The 7,869-nt window shown below is 39.5% G+C and overlaps 1 non-coding gene across 1 annotated transcript; it reads right to left on the bottom strand.

The window, feature by feature from the left end:
- Nucleotides 1-6,128: 6,128 nt before the first annotated feature.
- LOC112719247 (small nucleolar RNA R71) lies at nucleotides 6,129-6,236 on the bottom strand. Its single transcript, XR_003161557.1, has one exon. It is a non-coding gene; the product is annotated as a small nucleolar RNA R71 (small nucleolar RNA).
- Between the last annotated feature and the right edge of the window lie 1,633 nt (nucleotides 6,237-7,869).

Here is a 7,869-nt window from a genome sequence, read left to right on the forward strand (position 1 = left end):
CTACATTCAATTCATGCATATTAACTGGTCACCTAAGGGCTTGAGAAGAAAGCAAATTTTGAGAATTGTGCAGGAAATTCACCACCATTTGAGGACACTATGCATCATAATTCAAAAGGGCACAACAGAAGGGAGGACAAAGGAACTGCAAACCAATAGGTCGTATTTACACTTAACTTTTGCTGTGGAAAAATGTTTTGACTTGTGTTTTGTTAAAGTGTTCATCTAATACAAGTAGAGTCACTCTTAAAATAAGTAAGCTAGTCTATGTGTGTGCTTGGGTGTTTACTTCCACTTGACTAAAAGCATGTTCTATCCCCTGCATCTTTAATTCAATAAAAGAAATGTTTGAAGGTGAAGTGAGATAGTTCTCTGTTAGATAGAAGTATAATTAAAGTAAGTGGTGGTATGTGTGTGTGACTGTATAATAGCTCACTTTTAGTGAATAAAAGAACTAGGATGTTTCCTTCTAAATATAAAGTGGCCTACTGTCTATGAATCTCAATTAAATAAAGATCCTTGGTTAGAAAGAAAAACAAAAAGAAAGAAAAGAGGGGAGAAACGAAATAGCCAAAGAGTGGCAGTCGAACAAAAGAAAACAAAAAGAAACAAAGCTGGACACCAATAGCTTGAACCTTAGAATATATGCCTGTGGTGTCTTTGTACTAGGATCTGCTTGGATTAGTAAGCTCTTTGGAGTGCATCAACACTTGGTAACTTGGGTTAACTAACCCGGGATCATCAGCTGAAAGTCCACTATCAAGAACAACCTAACTACAAGGCATTTAGTAACCCAAAGAGGTGCTGGGCATCAATGTTTTAAGAAGGAATGTGAGCCAAGTGTCTATAGTGAATAATGTGTCAAGTATAAAGGAAAGAAAATGAACTTGCTATACATGACACTCAAATAAAGCTTATGAACAAAATAATAGCCAAGGATAAAGGAATAATGAGAGGTCATAGCAGTATGTTACTTGAAGCTTGAAGGAGACTTTCTAGGCTTAAGAGTCAATAAGAAGTGAGTGTTTGCATACCCACATAAAACCCCATGAACTACCAATAATACTCTGCTAGCATGAACATCCTCTTCCATTTCATTCTTTCTTCTCAATAAATCCTTTCTTGCTTGGGGACAAGCAAGTTTTAAGTTTGGTGTTGTGATGACAAGTCATCTTAGCCTAGTTTCACTAGCCTTTTTCTTTTGTTTTCAATTGAATTATGCACTTTCTTGAGCCATAAGCAAGCCAATTGGGTAGATTTTCATGTTTCCTTTGATTTAATCAACCATAGATGAATTAATGCGATTTCATGAGGTTTTATGCTATAATTGTCACATATTATGAAAGAATGAATATCTCATGACTTTGAGCATAGCTTTGATGTGGTTGGTTGATTAATGATAGGTGAAGAAAGCTTGGAGAAAGGTTGAAGCAAGAAGGAATGGCTAGGAGGAAGAGAGGACAAAAAGTTTGAGCAAAAGTTTGCCTCAAACTTTAGCTCAAACTTTTGGAATAAGTGAAAATGAACCAGGGAGCAAAAAGCTTGACCAAAAGTTTGCCTTAAACTTTTGCGTAAACTTTTGGGAGAAAAGCTTGAGCCAACGTTTGCCTCAAACTTTTTGGCAAACGTTGGCATCACAAATCAACACCCTGGAGAGCAAAAGTTTGCGCCAACGTTTGTCTCAAACTTTTTGGCAAACGTTGGCGCCATGAACAACACACCCTGGAGAGCAAAAGTTTGCGCCAACGTTTGCCTCAAACTTTTTGGCAAACGTTGGCGCCATGAGTGTGCAAGGGGGAGCCAACGTTTGAGCAAAAGTTTAACCCCAAACTTTGGCCCAAACGTTGGTAGCAGCAAGGATGGGTGACTGATATGAAAAGTTTGAGTAAAAGTTTGCCTCAAACTTTTACTCAAACTTTTACTCAAGCTTTCATGATTCCAAACCCGGTTCACTTTGGTTCTCTCCCCAACTCCAAGAGCAATCAACCAAGGCCTCTATCAACCCAATTCCATCACGAGCAAAGGCCCAATTCAAGGCTTGAAGACCAATTGAAGAAAGTGTATAAATAGCATAGGATTTAAGTTTTTAGGGAGCTTTCTTTTCAGTTTTGGATTAAGGGCACTTAGTAGAGAGCTCACTTTACATTTTTGCATTGTTGTTTTAATTCAAGGGAATTTGGGAGGAGAATTGATCTCTCTTCTTCCTTGTTCTTGCTCGAATACTCTTTACTTTTCTTGCTTCGGATCTTGGGTGGAGAATTGAAGAACTTCTGTTTCAATCTCACCTTGGGATCTTGTTAAATTTTACTGCACAATTGAATCTCCGTTTCGGTTAATTGCTTCTTGATGAGCGGATAATTTGTACGCTTTTTGGCATTGTTTTTAGTATGTTTTTAGTATGATCTAGTTAGTTTTTAGTATATTTTTATTAGTTTTTAGTTAAAATTCACTTTTCTAGACTTTACTATAAGTTTGTGTGTTTTTCTGTGATTTCAGGTATTTTCTGGCTGAAATTGAGGGACCTGAGCAAAAATCTGATTCAGAGACTAAAAAGGACTGCAGATGCTGTTGGATTCTGACCTCCCTGCACTCGAAGTGGATTTTCTGGAGCTACAGAAGCCCAATTGGCGCGCTCTCAACGGCGTTGGAAAGTAGACATCCTGGGCTTTCTAGCAATATATGATAGTCCATACTTTGCCCAAGATTTGATGGCCCAAACCGGCGTTCAAAGTCACCCTCAGAAATCCCAGCGTTAAACGCTGGAACTGGCACCCAAATGGGAGTTAAACGCCCAAACTGGCACTAAAGCTGGCGTTTAACTCCAAGAGGAGTCTCTACACGAAAATGCTTCAATGCTCAGCCCAAGCACACACCAAGTGGGGCCGGAAGTGGATTTTTATGTCATTTACTCATCTCTGTACACCCTAGGCTACTAGTTCTCTATAAGTAGGACCTTTTACTATTGTATTTTCATCTTTTGATCACTCTAGATCTCTAGATCATCTTTGGACATCTAGTCCTTAGATCATGGGGAGGCTGGCCTCACGGCCATGCCTAGACCTTGTTCTTATGTATTTTCAACGGTGGAGTTTCTACACACCATAGATTAAGGTGTGGAGCTCTGCTGTACCTCGAGTATTAATGCAATTACTATTGTTCTTCCATTCAATTCCGCTTGTTCTTGTTCTAAGATATCACTTGTTCTTCAACTTGATGAATGTGATGATCCGTGACACTCATCATCATTCTCACCTATGAACGTGTGACTGACAACCACCTCCGTTCTACCTTCGATTGGGTGAATATCTCTTGGATTCCTGATTGCATGATGCATGGTTGATCGCCTGACAACCGAGTGCTCGCCTGACAACCGAGCCAACCATTCCGTGAGATCAGAGTCTTCGTGGTATAGGCTAGAACTGATGGTGGCATTCAAGAGAATCTGGAAGGTCTAACCTTGTCTGTGGTATTCTGAGTAGGATTCAATGATTGAATGACTGTGACGTGCTTCAAACTCCTAGCAGGCGGGGCGTTAGTGATAGACGCAAAAGAATCGCTGGATTCTATTCCGGCCTGACCGAGAACCGACAGATGATTAGCCATGCTGTGACAGAGCATAGGAACATTTTCACTGAGAGGATGGGAGGTAGCCACTGACAACGGTGAAACCCTACATAAGCTTGCCATGGAAAGGAGTAAGAAGGATTGGATGAAGACAGTAGGAAAGCAGAGAGACGGAAGGGAAGGCATCTTCATGCGCTTATCTGAAGTTCCTACCAATGAATTACATAAGTATCTCTATCTCTATCTTTATGTTTTTATGCGTTCATCACCATATCCATTTGAGTTTGCCTGACTAAGATTTACAAGATGACCATAGCTTGCTTCATACTAACAATCTCCGTGGGATCGACCCTTACTCGCGTAAGGTTTATTACTTGGACGACCCAGTGCACTTGCTGGTTAGTTGTGCGAAGTTGTGTAATGCCATAGTATTGAACACCAAGTTTTTGGGGTTCATGACCGAGGATTATGAGAGTTGTGAAAAGTATTGTTCACAATTTCGCGCACCAAGTTTTTGGCGCCGTTGCCGGGGATTGTTCAGTTTGGACAACTGAAGGTTCATCTTGTTGCTTAGGTTAGGTATTTTTTTTTTCTTCAGAGTTCTTAAGAATGAATTCTAGTGTTTCAAGGTGATGCTCTTATCATCACCAAAGCTGATTGATCTTCATCAATTTGGCTCTTGAATGCAATGTTCTGCTGAAGCTTGGCTGACCATGTCTAATTCCTTTAGACTGAAGCTTTAGACTAACATTGCATGATTCCTGGAATTCTCATTAAGAATTTTGATACCTTTTTCCACTTTATTTTCGAGAAAAAAAAGCACAAAAAAAAATTTACAAAATCATAAAATCCAAAAATATTTTTGAGTCTAGTGTTTCATTTTAAGTTTGGTGTCAATTGCATACATTCATGTGTCTTAAGGATCTTCAAGTAATTCTTGATGATTTCTTACTCTGATCTTTGAATTCTTTTGACTTGAGTGTTTATGTGTCTCATATGCATTCTCATTAGTGTCAGTAGTATACAAACTGCTAAGTTTGGTGTCTTGCATGCATTGTTATTTGATTTTAGTCGCATTTTGATTATTCTTCATTATTAAAAATCCAAAAATATTTTTAATTTGTGTCTTTTCAAGTCAATAATACAGAGAATTGAAGATTCAGAACGTTCTGCAGAGGAATTGCACAGAAAAAGCTGGGCGTTTAAAACGCCCAGTAAGGAAGACAGACTGGCGTTTAAACGCCAGCCAGGGTACCTGGCTGGGCGTTTAACGCCCAAAAGGGTAGATTTTTGGGCGTTAAACGCCAGAATGTGCACCATTCTGGGCGTTTAACGCCAGGATGGCACAAGAGGGAAGATTCTGTTTTTTTTATGCAATTTTTTTCAGGTTTTCAAAGTTTTTCAAAATCAAATCTTTTTCAAATCATATCTTTTCAATCATATGCTTTCAAAATCAATTTCTTTCCTTTTTCAAAGATACTTGCTATCAATTAATGATTTGATTCAACATTTCAAGTATGTTGCCTTTTCTGTTGAGAAAGGTTTAATGTTTGAATCATACCTTTTCTTGATAGCCAAGTCATTAATTTTCAAAATCAAATCTTTTAAAATGTTTTTCAAATCATATCTTCTCAATCACATCTTTTTAAAATCAATCATATCTTCTTAACCACATCTTTTTCAAAATAATTTTCAATCAAATCTTTTTGATTTCTAATTTCAAAATCTTTTTCAAAAATCACTTGATTTCTTTTCCACTCTTGGTTTTCGAAAATCAATTAGTGTTTTTCAAAATGTTTTCAAAATCTTTTACTTAATTTTCGAAAATTGCTTCCCTCCTTCTCACATCCTTCTATTTATGGACTAACACTATTCCTTAATGCAAAATTCGAACTCCATCTTCTTTGATAAGTTCGAATTTTCTACCTTTGTCTTCTACTTTTCTTTTCCTCTGACACTTCAAGGAGTCTCTATACTGTGACATAGAGGATTCCACATTTCCTTGTTCTCTTCTCTTTCTTATGAGCAGGAGCAAAGACAAAAGTATTCTTGTTGAGGCTGACCCTGAACCTGAAAGGACCTTGAAGAGAAAGCTAAGAGAAGCCAAAGCACAACTCTCTTTAGAGGACCTAACCGAATTCTTCAAGGAAGAAGAACTCATGGCAGCCGAAAACAACAACAATGCCAACAATGCAAGGAAGGTGCTGGGTGACTTTACTGCACCTACTCCCAACTTCTATGGGAGAAACATCTCTATCCCTGCCATTAGAGCAAACAACTTTGAGCTTAAGCCTCAATTAGTTTCTCTAATGCAACAGAATTGCAAGTTCCATGGACTTCCATTGGAAGATCCTCATCAGTTTTTAGCTGAATTCTTGCAAATCTGTGATACTGTCAAGACTAATGGGGTTGACCCTGAGGTCTACAGACTTATGCTATTCCCTTTTGCTGTAAGGGACAGAGCTAGAACATGGTTGGATTCTCAACCTAAAGAAAGCTTGGACTCTTGGGAAAAGCTAGTCAATGCCTTCTTGGCAAAGTTCTTTCCACCTCAAAAATTGAGTAAGCTTAGAGTGGAAGTCCAAACCTTCAGACAGAAGGAAGGAGAATCCCTCTATGAAGCTTGGGAAAGATACAAACAATTAATCAGAAAGTGTCCTTCTGATATGCTTTCTGAATGGAGCATCATAGGTATTTTCTATGATGGTCTCTCTGAACTATCCAAGATGTCTTTGGATAGCTCTGCTGGAGGATCTCTTCATCTGAAGAAGACGCCTACTGAAGCTCAAGAACTGATTGAAATGGTTGCAAATAACCAATTCATGTATACTTCTGAAAGAAATCCTGTGAACAATGGGACTAGTCAGAAGAAAGGAGTTCTTGAGATTGACACTCTGAATGCCATATTGGCTCAGAATAAAATATTGACTCAACAAGTCAATATGATTTCTCAAAGTCTGTCTGGAATGCAAAATGCACCAAGCAGTACTAAGGAGGCTTCATCTGAGAAAGAAGCCTATGATCCTGAGAACCCTTCAATGGAAGAGGTGAATTACATGGGAGAACCCTATGGAAACACCTATAATCCTTCATGGAGGAATCATCCAAATCTTTCATGGAAGGATCAACAGAGACCTCAACAAGGTTTCAATAACAATAATGGTGGAAGAAACAGGTTTAGCAATAGCAAGCCTTTTCCATCATCTTCTCAGCAACAGACAGAGAGTTCTAAGCAGAATACCTCTGACTTAGCAACCATGGTCTCTGATCTGATCAAAACCACTCAAAGTTTCATGACTGAAACAAGGTCCTCCATTAGAAATTTGGAGGGACAAGTGGGTCAGCTGAGCAAGAAAATTACTGAACTCCCTCCTAGTACTCTTCCAAGCAATACAGAAGAAAATCCAAAAGGAGAGTGCAAGGCCATCAACATGGCCGAATTTTGGGAGCAGGAAGAGGCAGTGAACGCCACTGAGGAAGGCCTCACTGGGCGTCCACTGGCCTCCAATGAGTTCCCCAATGAGGAACCATGGGAATCTGAGGCTCAAACTGAGACCATAGAGATTCCATTGGACTTACTTCTGCCGTTCATGAGCTCTGATGAGTATTCTTCCTCTGAAGAGGATGAGTATGTCACTGAGGAGCAAGTTGCTAAATACCTTGGAGCAATCATGAAGTTAAATGACAAGTTATTTGAAAATGAGACTTGGGAGGATGAACCCCCTTTGCTCACCAAAGAACTGGATGACTTGTCTAGGCAGAAACTGCCTCAAAAGAGACAGGATCCTGGGAAGTTTTCAATACCTTGTACCATAGGCACCATGACCTTCAAGAAGGCCTTGTGTGACTTAGGGTCAAGTGTAAACCTCATGCCTCTCTCTGTAATGGAGAAGTTAGGGATCTCTGAGGTACAAGCTGCAAAAATCTCACTAGAGATGGCAGACAACTCAAGAAAACAAGCCTATGGACTTGTAGAGGATGTTCTGGTTAAAGTTGAAGACCATTACACCCCTACTGATTTCATAGTCCTAGAGACTAGGAAGTGTATGGATGAATCCATCATCCTTGGCAGACCCTTCCTAGCCACAGCAAGGGCTGTGATTGATGTTGATAGAGGAGAGTTGATCATTCAAGTGAATGAAGAATCCTTGGTGTTTAAGGCCCAAGGATATCCCTCTGTCATCATGGAGAGGAAGCATGAAGAGCTTCCCTCAAAACAGAGCCAAACAGAGCCCCCACAGTCAAACTCTAAGTTTGGTGTTGGGAGGCCACAACCAAACTCTAAGTTTGGTGTTGAACCCCCAC

Source organism: Arachis hypogaea, chromosome 10, assembly GCF_003086295.3.
Source record: "Arachis hypogaea cultivar Tifrunner chromosome 10, arahy.Tifrunner.gnm2.J5K5, whole genome shotgun sequence".
NCBI lineage: Eukaryota > Viridiplantae > Streptophyta > Magnoliopsida > Fabales > Fabaceae > Arachis > Arachis hypogaea.